This window comes from Acipenser ruthenus, chromosome 13 (genome assembly GCF_902713425.1).
Source record: "Acipenser ruthenus chromosome 13, fAciRut3.2 maternal haplotype, whole genome shotgun sequence".
In the NCBI taxonomy this organism is placed as follows: Eukaryota; Metazoa; Chordata; class Actinopteri; order Acipenseriformes; family Acipenseridae; genus Acipenser; species Acipenser ruthenus.
This window is the reverse complement of record NC_081201.1, coordinates 15,678,772-15,700,378: the sequence shown is the minus strand read 5'-3', so window position 1 is coordinate 15,700,378 and position 21,607 is coordinate 15,678,772. Positions and strand designations below refer to the sequence as shown.

Sequence of the window (21,607 nt, the reverse complement as noted above, 5' to 3'; positions counted from 1 at the left end):
TCAAGGATGCTTTGAAGGGAGGCCCTTCGCTTGAAGAGGGTCATTGCTACCGAGGTACTGCTGGTCAGGGAAGGTGTTGACCCCGACCTCTCCCTCGGTGCATTAGTGAACACCTCTTCTGCGAGGTGTGCTAGGGTTTGTGCCAACGACTGGGAAGGCTGGCTGGGGATGCCCTGGCTGGCTGCTACCTGCCCACTAGGCGGCAGTGTAGCCGTCCCACTCGCCTCCGTCTCTGCCTGCGAGGGCAAGACTGGGGACTTTGTGTGGACATTAGCTGGTTTTGGAACTATGGGGGGCACCTGCAACTTGCTGTCTTTGATCCTGATCTTCTTTCTTTTCCCCCCCTCGTCTCTACCCTTTCTTTTCCCCACCCTCTGCTGGTTCTTCACTCCCTTCCCCTCCTTCTCACTCTCACTTTCACTGTCGCTTTCGCTTTCCTCCCCCACGGACTCAATCCTTATGGCGTCATAACGAGAGCCGAGGGGGAGTGCTGGCGCTGAGAGGGCCCTACTCAGGGGGGGGCTGCTGCTGGGTCCGGGCTCCCTCCCTGCCTCGTGTTCTGCATCAGAGGAGCTACTGGAGGAGCTAGTGGAGTAGCTGTTGTACTCTCTCTCTGGGCTGGGGGAAGGGGTCCTCGTAAAACGGGACATGTCTCGGGGGCGGGGGGGTGAGGGGGGTGCTGGTGATGATGGTGGTGCTGGAGTCTGGGTCTTGGATACTGTTGGTGGTGATGTGGACTGATCTTTGTTACTTGCTCCCTCTTCCTGCTCAGGCCTAGGCTTGTTGGTATTTGCCTTGCTGGCTCTGGCCATGTTGGCATAGGAAGAGGGGCAGTCCTTAAACAGGTGCCCCTTCTTTCCACACAAATTGCACTGCCTCTCTTCTCTGCAGTGGCTGGTCTCGTGGGGGGCGCCGCAGTTCCTGCACTTGACTACAGTACATGCGGCCGCCAGATGTCCTAATTCCCCACATTTCCTGCAGAGTTTTGGCATCCCATTATAGAATACCAGCCCTCTGTTGGGCCCTAACACTATGGAGTTTGGAATGTGGCGGACGCCTCCAATGCCCGATGGATCAACATTAAGGCGTACCAGCCACTTTCTGGCTCCTGTCCAAACCCCATCTTCATCTGTAATTTTCCTCCCTTCTGATGACACCCTCCCATAGCGGTTAAGCCATGTTGTAATATCATAGTCGCTAACAGCCTCATTGAAAAATTGGACAGTAACAACTTTCATTTCTCTGTCTGTCAGTGCATCCACACAAAATTCTTTGTATGGAGCGAGATATTTATTCTCCCCCCAAAAGGACCACATTTCTTGTAACTTTTGGGGGTTCCTAAAACTGACCTCAAACACTTCCTTAAGCCCTGGCAATTTCACCAAACAATTCAAGTCAGAAGGGGAAAAACCCATACCCCTCTGAAGAATGGTCCGGCTGAACTCCAGTCTCGTCAGTCCTGGTTCCGTTTCCTCTTGCTGGGTCCTTGTGAAGCGCACCGCATTGTGCCTCCTAGTCTCCTGGGTTGGCCGGAACGCCATCCTTCAGCTGGCTCCTCCGATTGGGGTGGGAGAAGCCTCTGGACGTCCGGGTTGTCTCTCTCTACGGAAAAGAAACAACGTAAGCAGCAAATCTGGGCAGTTGAAGGAACTATTACTTTAGTCCCTGAGGAGATGGTCGCCTCGCAAGAGGGACCCCCTCCCCAGGTGAACGGTGTCCTTCCCTGGCGGAGTAGGGGGCGCTGCTTGGCACCGAGACCACGTAGGAAGAATCGTGGCTGTGACGCCTCCTCGGGGTCCGGGGCCGCCCTCTGCTCCTCCCAGATGGCGCCCTCTGCTGGGCGCCTGCTGCTCTCTCGGTCTGGATCTCGATTACAATCAAGGGCTGGGGATGAGGTCGTCTAGGTCATCAAAGGGTCCTCAAAGGTCGTCTGGATGGTAGGTCCTCCTTCTCTCTAACTCCAGGAACGTCTGGAAAAGCCTGAAAAAGAAAAAAACTGGAACCGCCTGAAAAAGAAAAAACTGCTCTCAACAGTCAACAAAATCTTGAAAGACCCTCGGCCTGGATTGGGCAAGCCAAAACCAGACTGAGCATTAGTCTTCCAAAAAGTTGCCGAGCTGAAGAAAGCCAGTCAAAAATAAAAAAAAAATTCTGTTCCTCCTCACCCGAACAAACCTCTCACAGACCCTCGGAGGGAGCGGGCAATGCCACTACCCTCTAAGCCTTAGTCTTAGAAAGATTTATTCGAACTGAAGAGAAGCCAGAGTGTGGTTTTACTGGTAGCCCAGCCCTTCCGGCCGGCCCAAAGGCCTTCTCCTCTACCCGGCGGCAAGGCCAAACAAAACAAAACAAAACAGGGAACTCTTCCCAAAACGCAAGTGCCGTTCGGTCCCGGCAAAGGGGCGCTTTGCTGCTGCTGCCGCCTTGAAAGCGAGGGCTCCTTGCCGCCCCACTAAACAGCTCTGTTTCTGCTTTACCGCTGCGCTCGTCCTCCTCCTCCCACGAGCGCAAGGCCTTCTGGGTACACTGGCCTGCTGCGTGAGCAGAGCAGACTGTCCATCACTTAGGCAGGCCTGTCTGCCTGCCTGCCTGCCTTATTTGGAACAAACAAACAAAAAACAAAAAAAAAACAACAAAAAGAGCGGGAAAAAATACAACCCAGAAAAAGGGAGAGGGAGAGGCTGGTTCTCTCTCTCTCTCTCTCTCTCTCTCTCTCACTCTTTTTTGACCTTTCTTGTGCACCGTTCCCGGAAGTACTGCAATACCGGGTCGATGCGTGGAGTGGATGGAGCAAGCCCCGGTTCCATCTCCTGCTTCCAAAAATCAATTTAATATAGACGGGTCCCCCTATGGGGGACGTATCAGATATTAAACTGATAAGAACAGATTTTTTTTTTTTTTTTGAAAAATTTTATTCAATCAATAAAATTCAAAATAACATCAATCCATACTTGGTTACAACAGAACAATCACATCACACGTAAATTATTTTCAAGAATTACAAATCAATTAAATTTTTCCATTTCTTTTGCTGCATGAAAACCCCATCTATCCACCTCTAGCTGTCTTTTTATCTTAAATCTTATACCCCTAATTAAACTGTCAGGGCACATGCTGTTTTTATTTTTCACTAAAACTGTTTCTGTTTCCCCAAATTTCAAATTTAATTAAACTGATCAAAAACCATAATAAAAAACACATCTTCTTTGGATACTTCCCTACCCCAAGCCCATACATAACAATATCATAATTACATACAAAGCTCGGCACCAGTAAATTAAACAAAACACCCGCCCTCTCCCACACTTTTTCTGAAAGAACATTCCCATACCATGTGTTTCTGCGTTTCTTCAGTCATACAGCTGCTTCTTGGACAAAAAGGGTTCCTGGTTAGGGAATGCCTGTGCAGAACCTCTCTTACTGGGACCCTCCTATGTGCACACAACCAATTAAAATCACACAGTTTATTATCCAAGCCCTTAGGTTGGATCTGTACCCAGGCTTTCTGAGGTGCCACTGAAAAGAAACTATCATAAAAACCTGAAAGAGACTGACCATAAAGCATCCTATGCGACAGACAGGGATCTTTCTCCTTACAGGCTGGGTTAGCCTTTTGACCATACCACAACATGCTCATACCAGGCGGGCCTGGTCTCTGCCTTAGGAACACTGTTTGATATGGGGATCAAATGACGCATAGGAAAAGACAACCAGAATTTTACAAAAAACTGAAATTTGTGGGAAACATCACCCACCAAAGCAGTACACAAATTTGTAAAAAAAAGACTAACTAAAGTCTAACTTCAAAGGTATGTGCGGTACATCTCTACCTCCCTCGTTTATAGGCCTGTACATTATGTCCCTTCGGATATATTCATACTTGCCTCCCCACAAAAACTGAAACACCATCCTCGTAACTCCCCTTCTCATCCTGCGAGGCAAAGGAAATATATAAGCTAAATACACCAGCACAGGCAGAACTAAGGCTTTTATTACCAGCACTTTACCTTTTAAAAGTAAGCTTCCTGCTTTTCCAAAGCGCTAGCTGCCTCCCCACCTTCTCTAGCCTCTCCTCCCAGTTCTTGACTTCTGTGCCAGTGCGATAAAAAGTGACCCCAAGTATTTTAATCCCCTCTATACATAACTTGAGATTAAATTTTACATCTTCCCTGTTGCGCCATGTTCCAAAATACATAAGAGAAGTTTTGCTTACATTTAAACAGGACCCTGATGCTAACCCAAACCGCTTAACTAACTCAAGAGCATGCTCTAAACTGTAATCAGACTCCAAAAATAGAGTGGAATCATCAGCATACTGTGAAATTTTTAGTACCGCCCCCTTACTACCTGGTATCACCACACCCCCCACCCTCTTGTCTCTCCGCAGAGCCGCCGCAAAGGGCTCCACGAACAAAACATAAAGAAGAGGGGAGAGAGGACAACCCTGCCTTACTCCTGATTCCTGCCTAACTTCCCTCCCCAAATGCCCGTTCACATTTACCCTACTAAAAACTCCACTGTACATAATACCCAACCATCGCATAAAATGTTCCTGTGAGGCGTGTGAGTAATAATGGAATTTCCAGACAGTTCTTTACGTGTAAAAATTTCTTTATTAATATTTACATGGAAAAAAAAACAAACAAAAGAAGGATGTGAGGGAGGGAGTGCTGGAGAAACAAAACTAAAGGATCGGAACAACGTGAGTAAAGCTTCCGACCGTGAAAATAAAAACGACAAGAACCCGGCACTGCTTCTCTCCCTCCAGCCTTTCCTCCGCCTACACTTGGTGGGACCAACCCCGGACACAGTAGCACGTTCCCTTTAGTATGCAAAGCCCCGCCCCGGTAGTCAGTGGAACACCAATTCCAACTGACAGGTGTCCTTGAACCTCACGTGACTCCAGTGGCTGGAATTTACATACTCGTACTTCCGCCCCTCACCAAGGTGCCGCCCCTCATAAAGATGACTTTCGTCATGGTCACGAGATCTTGGTAAGGGAAGTCCCGAGTTGGTTTGATACCTTCTACTGTCGGGAGGCTGAATTACAGACCGAAACCCCTTTGACTCATCACAGTTCCCCAAACCCAAATGTTTTCAATACCTTAAACATAAATCCATGATGTACCCTGTCGAACGCCTTTTCTTGGTCTAGACTGACTAGCATAAGAGGCAACCCCCTATCCTCCACCCAACCGATAACATCACGGATCAGCTGTAGATTCCACTGGGCAGACCTACCCGGGATCCCACAAGTCTGATCCATGTGCACAATATGGGGCATAGCTCGTCCAAGTCTACTAGTAAGCACTTTTGCTATTAATTTATAATCAGTATTCAACAGGGTGATGGGCCTCCAGTTACGAAGGTCACACTTCTCTCCTTTTTTACATAAGAGTAATAATACCTTCCTTCTAGACCTCCCTAACTTGCCTTGTTTAAAAATAGCCCGTGCCACCTCTAAAACATCCTTTCCCAATACATTCCAAAAAGCCAAATAAAAATCTTTCCCCAGCCCATCTGAGCCAGGCACTTTCCTGCTCTTCATCCCCTTCAGGGCTGCTGTCAGCTCTTCCAACTCAATTGGCTGCTCTATCTCCTCCACTACTTCCTCCGGCACCCTGGAATGTAAATGAGCCAAAAAGAGGCTCCCCTCCCCCTCGCTCACATCCCGGACCGAAAAGAGATCCTCATAAAAAGAGCTGGCACAATCCAGCACCTCATTCGGCTCTGAAATCTCTCTACCATGCTTGTCCAACAAGCAAGTGATTACCTGCCTTCCTTGCCTATCTCTGATCTACCTAAAGAAAGAATACGTGCAAGCCTCAGTGTTGAAAAACACTTCCCCTTGCCTGCGAAACCAAAAACTGTGTGGCCTTCAAAGTAAAGATTTCTTTTAACTGATTTTTTACTTCTCTGTAGTAGTCCCGGTTTACATTGTGTCCCCTATTGCCTATTACGTGCAACCCCTCTAAAATCCTCTGCAATCTAGGTCTAGTGGATAAAGAAAAGGGCTTGTAACCAGAAGGTCCCTGGTTCAAATCCCACCTCAGCCACTGACTCATTGTGTGACCCTGAGCAAGTTACTTAACCTCCTTGTGCTCCGTCTTTCGGGTGAGACGTAATTGTAAGTGACTCTGCACCTGATGTGTAGTTCACACACCCTAGCCTCTGTAAGTCGCCTTGGATAAAGGCGTCTGCTAAATACACTTATTATTATTATTATTATTATTATTATTATTATTATTATTATTATTATTATTATTATTATTATTATCTAAAGATCTCTTTCCTTCCCTCCCTTGCCTTTACCTTACAATACCCTTGAGAAAACACCCTCATCCTCCTCTTCACCTCCTCCCACCATTCTACTACTGAACTAAAATATGGTTTTAGCCCCACCCAAAACTGATAATGCCCCAAGAACATCTCTTTAAACTCTTTCTCCTCTAATACCTTATTATTAAATTTCCAGAATCTTTTCCCAAACAAAGGAAATTTAATTAAAACAGTCAGAGAAATTAAATCATGGTCCGAAAACCACATAGGAAAAATAGACCCAGACTGTAACTTAAGAGTCTTGCTTACAAAAAAATAATCTATCCTGCTACTGGACCCTCTGGAATTCCTCCAGGTGGCCCCCCTCACTTTCAATTTTGAAAAAGAATCAACTAAATCAAAAGTAACCAAGAGAGACTTTAGATTAAAACTAAAATCTGTGTCCTGAACTGCATCTACATTAATATTAAAATCCCCACCCAACACAACAACCCTATTTGTAACTAATAAATCCCCCAACCCAGCAAATAGTTCTCCCCTTTCTGACCCAAGAGGACTTGCATAAATATTAATAAATCTAAATTGTACCCCCCCACAATCAGCATCCACCATTAAGACCCTCCCTGGTACTGGTGAAAAGTATTTCACACTTTTATATCTTGACCCTTAAACAGAATCCCAACCCCAGATGAATGGACCCCTCCCACACTCCACCTAGACACACCAGCCAGCCATCCCGCACTAAAAGCGTCCGCATCCCTCTCATCCCTAAGGTGGACCTCTTGAAAAAAACAAACAGAAAAAACCAAATGTTGAAATGAAGCAAAAACAGCTGTCCTCTTCACTTTATCTCTTAACCCCCTAACATTCACCGACATTAGGTTAAGAGCAGACATTTCTTAAAAAAAAAAAAAAAAAAAAAAGAAAAAGAAAAAACAGAACATATTAACACAGTTGAATTCAAGGTCCCTTCTTTTTTCCTCCTTGAGCAGGCGCAAGCCCCCCTTCTCCTTCCACTGGACAGTCCTGACCAGGGCTGCTTTGCTCTTCACTGATATGTCCTTTACTAAGGGCAAGGCATTCCGCCTTAATTATTTCCAGACTATCTCCAATGTCTGAGCTGTCCGTAACACATTCACCCCAGTCCTTTTTAGTCTTTTCCTCCGGCCGTTCCTCCAATGCCTCCCCCTCCTCCCTGGCTGACAAAGCGTCATAAGTATTAGTAGAAAGTGGGATTCCCCCTACCTTTTTTCCAGTAGTTCTAGGCTGAGCCTCTGATGGTTCCTAGGGGCTTTTTCTTTTGCCCTTCACTTTTTTCCAGTGCTCCTGGTTCCCTGGAATAGATCCACTGCAGCTCACCGCGGATGCTGAGGTTTCCTGGCTGGATCCGGCTTCTGCCTCCTGCTCAGCTTCCATTTCCTGTGTGGTTGCCAGGACAGACTGCGACTGGTCTTTCTCCGCATCCTGGCCCGCCGGTTCTTCCTCTGTCGACTCCTCTTCCCGAACAGCATCTGCATAAGTTGTTTGCCTCATAGGACACTGTTTAAACAAATGTTCCTCTGAGTTGCAGATGCTGCATTTTTTTGCCACTGAACAGTCGACAGATAACATCCTCACAAGAGGCAGCTAGGTGCCCAAATCTACCACACATCTGGCAATACTGAGGCTGCCCGCTGTAGAACAGGTAACCTCTGTTCGGCCCGATGGAAAAGTTGGCCGGTGGGTGCTTAAAAGCATCATAACCTTCTTTTATCAGGTTTTAAGTTCACACGGAATTGTCTCTTGCCTGTCCAGATCCCATTCTTATCTCTGATTAGTACTCTACCAGAAACAGAATAACAATATTGGGATAAAAAGAGTTCAATATCATAATCACTGACATGGGGATTAAACATGTGAACAGTCATTATTCGATGGTCTTGATGCCACAAAGACTCCATAGTGTAAAAAGACAAAGGTTCCACTGCTGACTTTTCTTCAGAGATTTTTAAAGGTTTCAAACACCCACTTTGTCTCAAATGTTACATCCAGAAATTTCTGATTGTTGTTTACCTGCAGACAGAAAATCTGAACAGGCAAAAGTCTCAGCTGCTCCATAAGTACCTTCTCCACGAACTGGTCCCGATCCAAGAATTCTTCTTTATTCTCCTTCCATTTAAAACACACAGTGTTCTATAGTCCAGCCCCATGGTCCGACCTGGTTGAAGATTTCGCCGCCATCTTCCTATCACCTTCTCCAGAGATCGAGCTGCGGTCAAGCCACACACTGTATCTGAGCCAAAAGGCAGAGAAGCGATGCCCACAATGGTTTTGACCAAACGCCACAGGTGCGGCCGCCCGCCGGAGCTGCCGGGGTACTCGCTTCTTGGACTGAGGGGAAAAATGGGAAAGAAAAAAAAAGGTGCTAGGCTCCAATTATAAACACGGCCGCCGCTGCTGTGCTCGTTCTGCTTTTAAACCCATGTCGAGCCCCACCCCGAGGGGCAGGGCTAGCCAAAAATTGCATTGAACTCATAAATGCTCCTCTCCACGGAAATCTTTAGTAAAATACTCTTATTGAGATTTTACCATTTTTTTTTCCATTTACACCCATTCATTTAATTCATTTTACATTTCTTTTAAAGATGACATTCATGCATACAAACATACATTTTGTTTTAAAAGCATTTAAAATACATTTAAAAACACCAAGACAATCGTGCTTTGTACATGGTTAAAACAGACACAGATTAAAATCAACATGAAAAAAATCTGTGCTGCTTTAAAAGTGACTGGGGGAAAAAAGAACCATCTATAAAAAACCAGTCCTTGTGAGGGCCGGGGAGTGCTCTCTAAAAAAGTTCAAAAGTGAACATAAAACAGAACAATAAAACTATAGAACTAAAACAGGGACAGGGGAAAAGGGACAGTGTATAAAACGGAGTTAAAATTCTAAAATTTTAAAACACTTAAAATGTAACTTTTAATAGTTAACATTAAAAGTCTTTTAGATACATAAACAAAACAAAACCAAAATCAAATAAACCATTCAAAATAAATCAAATAAAAATCCATAAAACTGAAACAAAAAGACTACATAAAACCAGGGCACCGTTCAAAAATGGTCATGCCAGCTAAAAAGGGCGGAATGCTGGCATGACAAAATAAATAAAAGGCTTAGCGGTGCCCCGTAGTCCCGCTCCTAGGAGCTAGCGGTTCCAGTTTTTTCCTTTATTCCATCTTCACGTCCTGAAGTCCGGCGATCCTCCACTCCGTGCAGGCCTTGTCCTTCCCGAGGGTCCGGATGTCCAGAATTACAAAGTCCTTGATAAGAGTTTGCCCTTCTGGTCGTGGTGATAGTGTCTAGCTCCTGCTTGTGATAGACACAGACGTTACGGCCCTCCCACAGGATCTGCTTGACAACATTGATGACACGCCAAACGCACTTAGCTGTGCTGGTAGCGATTCCTCCCGCAGGCCCATAGAGTACAGTCTCAGCGGTCATCTTGCCGTGTCAGCAAACCTGTTTAGGAAGACAGAGACAGAGAGCCAGACCCTGCCAGCCACATCACACTCCCAGAAGATATGGGCTGGTGTTTCTCTCTTGCGGCACTTTGCATAGGGGCATGTTTCTACTTGGGCTAGTCCCCTCCTGAACATGAACGCTCGAGTGGGGAGTGAACTGTGGACGGTGTTCCATGCTATATCCTTCTGGACATTACTGAGGCAGTTGTGAGACACCATTCTCCCAGATTTTTTGGCTTTGGGTGAGGGAGAAAGTAGCTACTTTTTCAATTTCCTGGGAACCGGCAAGATGTTTTGTTACAGCCTTGTATTCCCAGGAGGCCAATTTTGCTTTATCTAAGCCCAATTTATATATAGTGTCCCTTAAGGTTCTATAATACAATGGGGGGTCCCAGGAGTACGGCACGGTGTTATCAATAGTGCAGAGGCCCAAGGCCCTGAGACAGGTGGCAAAATAGAAACGATTCATGTAAGAACATAAGAAAGTTTACAAACGAGAGGAGGCCATTCAGCCCATCTTGCTCGTTTGGTTGTTAGTAGCTTATCGATCCCAGAATCTCATCAAGCAGCTTCTTGAAGGATCCCAGGGTGTCAGCTTCAACAACATTACTGGGGAGTTGGTTCCAGACCCTCACAATTCTCTGTGTAAAAAAGTGCCTCCTATTTTCTGTTCTGAATGCCCCTTTATCTAATCTCCATTTATGACCCCTGGTCCTTTTTTCTTTTTTCAAGTCAAAGAAGTCCCCCGGGTTGACATTCTCTATACCTTTTAGGATTTTGAATGTTTGAATCAGATCGCCGCGTAGTCTTCTTTGTTCAAGACTGAATAGATTCAATTCTTTTAGCCTGTCTGCATACGACATGCCTTTTAAACCCGGGATAATTCTGGTTGCTCTTCTTTGCACTCTTTCTAGAGCAGCAATATCCTTTTTGTAACGAGGTGACCAGAACTGAACACAATATTCTAGGTGAGGTCTTACTAATGCATTGTAGAGTTTTAACATTACTTCCCTTGATTTAAATTCAACACTTCTCACAATATATCCGAGCATCTTGTTAGCCTTTTTTATAGCTTCCCCACATTGTCTAGATGAAGACATTTCTGAGTCAACATAAACTCCTAGGTCTTTTTCATAGTTCCCTTCTTCAATTTCACTATCTCCCATATGATATTTATAATGCACATTTTTATTGCCCGCATGCAATACTTTACACTTTTCTCTATTAAATTTCATTTGCCATGTGTCTGCCCAATCTTGAATGCTGTCTAGATCATTTTGAATGACCTTTGCTGCTTCAACAGTGTCTGCCACTCCTCCTATTTTTGTGTCGTCTGCAAATTTAACGAGTTTGCTTACTATATCAGAGTCTAAATCATTAATGTAGATTAGGAATAGCAGAGGACCTAATACTGATCCCTGTGGTACACCACTGGTTACCTCACTCCATTTAGAGGTTTCTCCTCTAATCAGTACTTTCTGTTTACTACATGTTAACCACTCCCTAATCCATGTGCATGCATTTCCTTGAATCCCTACTGCGTTCAGTTTGAGAATTAATCTTTTATGCGGGACTTTGTCAAAAGCTTTCTGGAAATCTAAATAAACCATGTCGTATGCTTTGCAGTTATCCATTTTCAATGTTGCATCCTCAAAAAAGTCAAGTAGGTTAGTTAGACATGATCTCCCTTTCCTAAAACCATGCTAAAACAACAAAACATACCTTCCTGTCCAGGGCCTGAATGTTCTTGATAGTTTGCGTGAGCCCCTGCACTCGGGTGAGCTGCACAACGTCCTGGGACCCCCTTACCTCCCTTCTTGTCGGCTTTACTCAAGGTGGCTCGCTTTACCCTCTCCATCTTGCTGCCCCAGATAGAGCGGTGGATAATGTGGTCCACCACTTTTTTGGTGGTCCTGTCTGGGGGGAAAGATTTTTCCTACATGAGAGGATGGGGAACAGTATAGACTTGGTTATTAATACTCTACCCATCATTGTTAAGGATCTTGTGCTCCATCCGCCAATCTTTTTACGGACCTGGTTAATGGCCGCCGTCCAGCTCTGGGCCCCCGAGCTATTGTTCTCGAAAATGAGGCCCAGAATCTTGATTTTGTCCTTTTTGACAGGGTACATGTCCGACAGTTCCCTATCTACCTGCCAATTTTTAGACACGTAGACTTCGCTCTTGGACTTATTAATCACTGCCCCGGTCGCCGTGCAGTACTTCTCAAGGATATTACTAATCCGAGGTACCGACGATGTGTTGGTGCAAATGAGTGACACATCGTCCATATATGCTGTTGTTTTGACCTGGACCCCGTTGGATCCAGGCAGCTGGAAACCAGTTATATTGGTATCCCTACGAATTGCCTGCAGGAGGGGTTCAATGCACACGACATATAGCAGTGGGGATAGTGGGCAACCCTGTCTGACCCCTGACTGGATAGATATTTTACCAGTCAGGTGTCTGTTCACCAAGACTCGGGTACTAATGTTTGTATAGATAATTTTAACCCACTCCCTAAGTCCAGGAGCGAATTTCATCTGGTCCATCACTTTGTACATATATTCATGGCTTACCCTATCGAACGCCTTCTCCTGGTCAAGGTTGAACAGGCAGAGGGGATGGTTCCGTTCTCTAGAATAAGCAAGAATGTCCCTTGTTAACATTAAAATATCGGTGATGGACCTCCCTGGGACACCACAAGCCTGGTCGGGGCCAATGACCAAAGGGAGGTGTACTTGTAGCCGGAGCATCAGAGCTTTGGCTAGTATCTTGTAATCCACGCAAAGGAGGCTGATTGGGCGCCAATTCCGTAGATCTTTAACTTCCCCTTTCTTATGAAGGAGAGTAATTACACTCTCCCGCATAGAAGGGCCCAACCGCTTCTCCCTGTAGACCGCTCTGTAGACCTCCGCTAAATGGACTTTTAGCGTGTCCCAAAAAAGATGGTAATACTCACCCGGGATGCCATCTGGACCTGGCGTCTTTCCGGTGTTCATGGTCTTAACTGCCTGGGTGAGCTCCTCCAGCGTGAGTTCTGGGTCTTTCTCCTCCTCCTCCTCCTCCTCCTCGTCCCGTACCGAGTCAGGCTCCAACTGGCTCAGGAACCACTCTATCAGGGTGTCATCTGTAGCTTTGATGTTATATAGGTCCCTATAGAAGTTCTCTACCACTTTTTTCACTCCCTCACTATCCTCTACTATCCTCCCACTGCTGTTGAGCATGGAGGACATCAAGTGCCTCGTTTTCTGGAAGAAGCGAGTACACTTTTCGTCTTCCTCCATTTTTTGCACTTTTGCTTTGTGCATGACCTTTTGTTGTTCCTCCCTACAAAGCACTGAAAGATCTAGCTTGGTCTGGGCTATCTCGTCGCTTACAGGGAACCCCCGAAGCTGAAGCAGGCTCAGACGCTGGAGGGCAGCATTCAGGTGTTTATATTTGGCCCTCCTTTCTTTTGCTTTCCTCTTGCCTGCTGCTATGAAATAACCCTTAGTTCTCATTTTGACCATCTCCCACCACTCTATAGGGGAGTTGAATAGGTCACGCAAAGTGGTCCACTCAACAAGCCTGCTCTTATAGGCTGCAGCTACGGAGGGGTCGTCGAGTAAGGAGGTGTTTGATTTCCAGACCCCTGACCCCATCTGGGAGGTCTGAGGGACCTGCAATGTTACCTGCAGGAACCTATGGTCAGAAAAGAAGACGGCCTGGGTGTCTACTGCCGTCTTCGTAAGGGAGCTGGTATGCAGGACGAGATCTATACGGGAGAAGGAGGTCCCAGATGAGCTCACCCAGGTAAAGGGAGGCACCAGGTCCTTACCTGCATCACACAGGGAGAAATCAGATATTACGGAGGACAAAACTCTACTAGAGCGGTCGTTGCGTGGCCTGCTCCGGTCTACGTCCCTTAGAGCACAATTGAAGTCACCTGACACGATGACGGGTACGTTCCCCAGCAGGAGTGGACGCAGCTGTGGAAAAAATTGAACTCTTTCGTTTTGGTTAGTGGGTGCGTAGACATTGACCAGTCTGAGGGGAGTGTTGTTGTATGTCACATCCACGCTCAGAATTCTTCCAGGTTCTACCTCCCTGCTGCTGCGGGAGGTAATAAATGGGTTTTTAAACAGGATACCTACTCCGTCGGCTCTGGCTATGTTGGAGCCCGACCAGAAGGAGTCCCCCAGGGTCCAACTCTCCTTCAGGTCCCTATAATCAGGGCTCAACGAAATACCACACTCCTGCAGAAAGATGATATCTGCTTTCAAGTTAGTTAGATAGTTTAGTACATCAAATCTTTTTTGTGTTGCTCCTGATGCTCCTGACATTTAACAGACACACATATCGGGGTAGCTAACAAAAAAAGGAGACGCTGCGTCCACCCCATAGCGACTATGATTGGGAGGTCGGGAAACTCTTCCTACTCTTAGCTCTACGCTTGCTTCGAGGGGGCTTGGGCTTATTTGCAACTCCCATCACCCCTGAGAAGGTACTCACTGCTGCCTCGTCCAAGAAGGCACCATCTTTGTATGCACAGTACGTGGAGTTGTTTGGGCTATTCAACTCCCCACAAGGTAAGTCTGGTGGAACTTGCTCAGGGCCCCTCGGAACGTGTGGGTCAGCTTTGTCCTGGGGGGGGGGGCGGGGTTTATGACAGACAGCCTTCTTTGGCTGTTACCGTCTGTTGAATTGGAGCTGTTAGCCGACTTCTGGCTTACCGCGTCCAGGGGTATTCCCATGTCCTCCAGTGCTGTATCTAGGAGGACCTCTAGGGGGCCCCTGGTTTTGCCCATACAAGGGAGGGGGTCAAGGATGCTTTGAAGGGAGGCCCTTCGCTTGAAGAGGGTCATTGCTACCGAGGTACTGCTGGTCAGGGAAGGTGTTGACCCCGACCTCTCCCTCGGTGCATTAGTGAACACCTCTTCTGCGAGGTGTGCTAGGGTTTGTGTTAATGACTGGGAAGGCTGGCTGGGGATGCCCTGGCTGGCTGCTACCTGCCCACTAGGCGGCAGTGTAGCCGTCCCACTCGCCTCCGTCTCTGCCTGCGAGGGCAAGACTGGGGACTTTGTGTGGACATTAGCTGGTTTTGGATCTATGGGGGCCACCTGCAACTTGCTGTCTTTGATCTTTATCTTCTTTCTTCCCCCCCCCCCCTCGTCTCTACCCTTTCTTTTCCCCACCCTCGGCTGGTTCTTCACTCCCTTCCCCTCCTTCTCACTCTCATTTTCACTGTCGCTTTCGCTTTCCTCCCCCACGGACTCAATCCTTATGGTGTCATAACGAGAGCCGAAGGGGAGTGCTGGCGCTGAGAGGGCCCTACTCAGGAGTGGGGGCGCTGCTGGGTCCGGGCTCCCTCCCTGCTTCGTGTTCTGTATCAGAGGAGCTACTGGAGGAGCTAGTGGAGTAGCTGTTGAACTCTCTCTCTGGGCTGGGGGAAGGGGTCTTTGTAAAACGGGACATGTCTCGGGTGAGGGGGGTGCTGGTGATGATGATGGTGGTGATGTGGACTGATCTTTGTTACTTGCTCCCTCTTCCTGCTCAGGCTTGCTCTGGCCATGTTGGCATAGGAAGAGGGGCAGTCCTTAAACAGGTGCCCCTTCTTTCCACACAAATTGCACTGCCTCTCTTCTCTGCAGTGGCTGGTCTCGTGCGGGGCGCAGCAGTTCCTGCACTTGACTACAGTACATGCGGCCGCCAGGTGTCCTAATTTCCCCACATTTCCTGCAGAGTTTTGGCATCCCATTATAGAATACCAGCCCTCTGTTGGGCCCTAACACTATGGAGTTTGGAATGTGGCGAACGCCTCCAATGCCCGATGGATCAACATTGAGGCGTACCAGCCACTTTCTGGCTCCTGTCCAAACCCCATCTTCGTCAGTAATTTTCCTCCCTTCTGATGACACCCTCCCATAGCGGTTAAGCCATGTTGTAATGTCATAGTCGCTAACAGCCTCATTGAAAAATTGGACAGTAACAACTTTCATTTCTCTGTCTGTCAGTGCATCCACACAAAATTCTTTGTATGGAGCGAGATATTTATTCTCCCCCCCAAAAGGACCACATTTCTTGTAACTTTTGGGGGTTCCTAAAACTGACCTCAAACACTTCCTTAAGCCCTGGCAATTTCACCAAACAATTCACGTCAGAAGGGGAAAAACCCATACCCCTCTGAAGAATGGTCCGGCTGAACTCCAGTCTCGTCAGTCCTGGTTCCGTTTCCTCTTGCTGGGTCCTTGTGAAGCGCACCGCATTGTGCCTCCTGGTCTCCTGGGTTGGCCGGAACGCCATCCTTCAGCTGGCTCTTCCGATTGGGGTGGGAGAAGCCTCTGGACGTCCGGGTTGTCTCTCTCTGCGGAAAAGAGACAACGTAAGCAGCAAATCTGGGCAGTTGAAGGAACTATTACTTTAGTCCCTGAGGAGATGGTCGCCTCGCAAGAGGGACCCCCTCCCCTGGTGAACGGTGTCCTTTCCTGGCGGAGTAGGGGGCGCTGCTTGGCACCGAGACCACGCAGGAAGTATCGTGGCTGTGACGCCTCCTCGGGGTCCGGGGCCGCCCTCTGCTCCTCCCAGATGGCGCCCTCTGCTGGGCGCCGGCTGCTCTCTCGGTCTGGATCTCGATCACGATCAAGGGCTGGGGATGAGGTCGTCTAGGTCATCAAAGGGTCCTCAAAGGTCGTCTGGATGGTAGGTCCTCCTTCTCTCGAACTCCAGGCACGTCTGCAAAAGCCGGAACCGCCTGAAAAAGGAAAACTGCTCTCAACAGTCAACAAAATCTTGAAAGACCCTCGGCCTGGATTGGGCAAGCCAAAACCAGACTGAGCATTAGTCTTCCAAAACGTTGCCGAGCTGAAGAAAAGCCAGTCAAAAATAAAAAAAAGTCTGTTCCTCTTCCCTCGAACAAACCTCTCACAGACCCTCAGAGGGAGCGGGCAATGCCACTACCCTCTAAGCCTTAGTCCTTAGAAAGATTTATTCGAACTGAAGAGAAGCCAGAGTGTGGCTTTACTGGCAGCCCAGCCCTTCCGGCCGGCCCAAAGGCCTTCTCCTCTACCCGGCGGCAAGGCCAAACAAAACAAAACAGGGAACTCTTCCCAAAACGCAAGTTCCGTTCGGTCCCGGCAAAGGGGCGATTTGCTGCTGCTGCCGCCTTGAAAGCGAGGGCTCCTTGCCCCACTAAACAGCTCCGTTTCTGCTTTACCGCTGCGCTCGTCCTCCTCCTCCCACGAGCGCAAGGCCTTCTGGGTACACTGGCCTGCTGCGTGAGCAGAGCAGACTGTCCATCACTTAGGCAGACCTGCCTGCCTTATTTGGAACAAACAAAAAAAAAACCAACAAAAAGAGCGGGAAAAAATACAACCCAGAAAAAGGGAGAGGCTGGCACTCCTCTCTCTCTCTCTCTCTCACTCTTTTTTGACCTTTCTTGTGCACCGTTCCCGGAGGTACTGCAATACCGGGTCGATGCGTGGAGTGGACGGAGCAAGCCCCGGTTCCATCTCCTGCTTCCAAAAATCAATTTAATATAGACGGGTCCCCCTATGGGGGACGTATCAGATATTAAACTGATAAGAACAGATTTTTTTTTAATAATGTAAAAAAAATACACACAACTCACAAAACACACTTAAACATCACACATTAAAATTAAAAAAAAAAAAAACTATAACCACAAAAGAACCACACTTGTATACAACAAAATCATGAACAGAACCAACACATTACAATTCTTATACAATAAAAACACATTACATATCACATTACATATTCCCCTATATATATATGCACCAGAAACATAATCCCACATATAATCCCATCCATAAAACCTTTCTACAGGATAACATGTGCCCCTAACAATATGCCTATCCTACTTCTAATAAACAAGCAGCAAGATCTCATCCCACGCCAGTAGCCCACAGATCTCCACGTCTCCATTCCTCAAGCCTCCATCTTCTCTTCATCTCTTGTCAGCCAAGTCGCAAAGCGTCTTTTAGGACATAGCTCTCCATCTGACTTAGTCCCATTTCAAGAATAGCCTGGGCAGGCAGGCTCATGCCCTTCACCACCAAACAGTTCCTTGCCTTCCAAATTGCATCACACAGACAGCGTATTAGGACCCACAGCATGCCCCACTGCACTTTGCTCAGTTTCTCTTGGTCTTTCTTCGGGCTCCCATACAGCACACGCTGCCTATGTATTGGCAGCTGTCCCCGGAACAAATCCAGGACGGAGCCTGCCTCACTCCACACCTTCTGCGCATCCAGACATTCCCAGAGGACGTGACCGAACGTTTCTTCCTCTCCACACTTCTCTCTCGGGCATCTGGGTGACCTCCCCAGATTACGTGCATGCATCACCGCTCGAACTGGCAGTACATCGTGGGCTACCAACCAAGACAGATCTCTATGCTCGTTCATCAGGGCAGGATAGCTCGCGTTCTGCCACACTTCTGGCGTCTCGTCTAATACAAGGCCATGAACCGGACACATATCCCCATTATCCTGCAGAAAATTAAACAGATTTACCATTAGCCACTATTTCTGCCCTACATCCTTCCAGCTCCCGGGACACCACAAATCTCGCATAATGATAGAGCAGATCAAAGGCTGTTGGCACAGACAAAGGCACGGACATCAACTTTAACTTCCTCAAATAGGAACTAATATAGAATCTCAGAAAGCAGGCCCCTTTTGACACACCATTCAGACACATAGCAAAATGCAATGCACAAAACTTTGACATTAAAAACGTCTGGACATCTGGCAACCCTTTCCCCCCCTTTAATTTATCCTTCCTCACCACACTCCTCCTCACTCTCTCCCATTTCCCCTGCCAAAAAAAACTAAACACAGCTCTGTTTAGCAGCGTCACCACATTCGTAGATGGTGGGAACACGACCGCCACATACAACAGTGGCAATATTACCCCCTTTACCACCATCACCCTCCCCTCCATCGTAAGCCCCCTCAACCTCCAAAACCCTAGCTTTTTATTGACCCTACTTCCCACCTCCTCCCAGTTCTTACCCCCTGAGCCATTAGCATCAAATTTCACCCCCAGAATCTTAATGCAGTCTTGCTTAACTTTTAATTTTATACTACCCCTCCCGTCCCACTTCCCATAGAACATTGCCTCTGATTTCTCCTGGTTCAGTTTAGACCCAGACGCACGACAAAAAACATCCGCTTTCTCCAATGTCCTCTGAATGGACAACTCATCCCGACAGAGGACATTGACATCATCCATATACAAGACACATTTAACCTCCTGCCCCCCACTCCCAGGAATAGTTAACCCTTTATACACTGGGTCCCTTCTCAAAGCTTGTGCCAGCGGCTCCATACAACAGATAAACAGGAGCGGAGATAACGGACAGCCCTGACGGACGCCACATTCCACACTAACTGGATTTGACAGACACCCATTTACCAATACCCTGCTATACACACCCTTTATATAACAGGCCCACCCAGTCTAAAAACCTCTTTGCAAACCCCATTTTTCACAGAACACAAAACATGAACTGATGCGAGACCCGATCATACGCCTTTTCAAGATCTAAATTTAGTACACATAATCGAATTCCTCTGTCTCTCGCGTAACAGATGACGTCTCTCATCAATACCAGGCTGTCCGTGATATTCCTACCTGGAACGGCACAAGTTTGATCCGGGTGGATAACATCCCCCAACACATCCCTCATACGTCGAGCCAACAATTTACTGAACAATTTAAAATCCTGGTTCAACAATGTAATTGGCCGCCAATTTTTCAGCTCAGCCTTATCCCCCTTTTTAAAAATCAATGTAATAATGCCCTCTCTAAATGAGGGTGGAAACTCCCCTCCCTCCTCCCCACACTCCTGAAACAAGGCCAACAGATCTGGTGCTACCAACTCCCAATTCTTTAAATAGAACTCCACAGGGAGTTCATCCCCCCCCCCGGTGTCTTGCCCAGCCTCACCCCCCCAGACCACCTCATCTAACTCTTCCCTCATAAAATCTTTGTCCAACTGCCCTCCATCCCCCACCTCCCGCTTCAAATGTCCTAACACCTCCTCCATAACCCCCATTTCAATTTCTTTCCTTACATAAAGGCCCCCATAAAACTCCTCCACCACCCTCAACAGCCCCTCCGTAGTCTTAACTAAAGCTCCATCCCTCCCTGTCATAGTCTATAAATTTCCTCCCATCCAGCACCTTTTTAAAAAAATACCGACTACACTTTTCATTTTCCTCTAAATGCTTCTCTCTGCTTTTAAATAAGAGCCCCTTCACCCTCCTTTCTACCACCCCCTTCAGTCTCTTTTTCACTCCCTGATCTCTTCACTAAAGTCCAGCCCTGCATTATACAGTTTAGTTAAACTCTCCAGCTCCTTGAACAAAACCTTCTCCTGCCTTCTCTCCCTCTCTGCCTTCCTCCTCCCCGCCCAAATAAAGAAATGTTTCGTTTTCTCCTTCACCAGATCCCACCACTCTGCCTGGGACCCACAAAGGTCCTTCAAGGGCTGCCACTGACCATACTGCTCTCTAAACACCTCACACACCCAATCATCCTCCAACAACTCGCAATTTAACTTCCACACACCCCTCCCTACATCCACACAACCTGTAAGGTCAAAAGCAGCTTTCAGCGCACAGTGGTCAGAGAAAAACATTGGCACCAGCACACACGCCTTGCACGCCACCCTCTGTGAGACAAACACAAAATCAATCCTGGATGCCTGGGTCCTATCCCCTTTCACCCAAGTGAACCCTCTTTCCCCCACATTGTTCACTTTAAAACAGTCCACTAGTCGAAAGTCCTCCACTATTTCTTTTAGCACTTTACTAGATTTATCCAATTTGAACCCCTTCTTTATCTCTCGCCTATCCTCCACTGTTAACCCACAGTTAAAATCCCCTGCTACAATAAGCGGCCTGCTCCTCACTAATTTAACCCTTAAATCTTCAAATAAACTAGCCCTCCCCTCCACCTCTGGCGGAGCATACACATTAATTAAGCTAAAACTTTTCCCAAAATATTCCGCCTCCACCTCCAGCACCCTACCTTTTTCAATCACTCTATGATCTTTAATCATAACCCCCTTATTTTTAATCAAAATTGCTACCCCATCTGATTTATTATCATTTGACCCGGACCACACAGATGGCCCATAACCCCACCTCCCCTCATAAGTACTATAGTCCTCCAACCCAGGGATACCACACTCTTGCAAACACAATATATCACTTTGTATCCCACTCAAATATGACAACACCATCGTACACCTATCACGACTTTTAATACTCCTAACATTTATAGTAACCACACTCAGTGCCATTGCAAAACAAGCTAACAGCCATACACATACAGAATCCTTCATCATGATATATTTAAAAGGGGCTCCTGCCGGACCCTCCTCTTGCTGTTTTCTGTTTTTATTCCTCCACTCCCTCATAATATCCTCAACGGAAGGTAGGTTTTCTAAAACCCCTGCATAAGATCTTCATTCTCTGCAGTCCCTCCTGACATGGCTTGCATCTCCACAATTGACATTTTTTTGAATTTTTGCACTCATAGGAAAAATGCCCTTTCTCTCCACAATTTAAAACATCTCATCTCGTCACAGTTCTGCTCACTGTGCCCATACTTTTGGCATTTCCTACAAAACTGGGGTTGACCTGAATATAGGATGTAACCATTAACCCCCTCCACCCTACACTTTACAGGAGGATGTAAAAAGCCCTGATGTCCATTCGGATCTTCCCTCAGGAGCACACTATATTGTCTCTGCCCATTCCACACACCCAAACCATCTCTCCTATATCTTGGCCCAGAAAGAATATCTACATA

General features: G+C 47.1%; 2 non-coding genes across 2 annotated transcripts; both read right to left on the bottom strand.

Annotated features, from left to right (window-relative positions):
- Nucleotides 1-2,731: 2,731 nt before the first annotated feature.
- Nucleotides 2,732-2,913, bottom strand: LOC131697094 (U2 spliceosomal RNA). The gene has a single exon (XR_009306975.1). It is a non-coding gene; the product is annotated as a U2 spliceosomal RNA (small nuclear RNA).
- A 14,282-nt stretch (nucleotides 2,914-17,195) lies between these two features.
- Nucleotides 17,196-17,377, bottom strand: LOC117418659 (U2 spliceosomal RNA). The gene has a single exon (XR_004546847.1). It is a non-coding gene; the product is annotated as a U2 spliceosomal RNA (small nuclear RNA).
- Nucleotides 17,378-21,607: the final 4,230 nt, after the last annotated feature.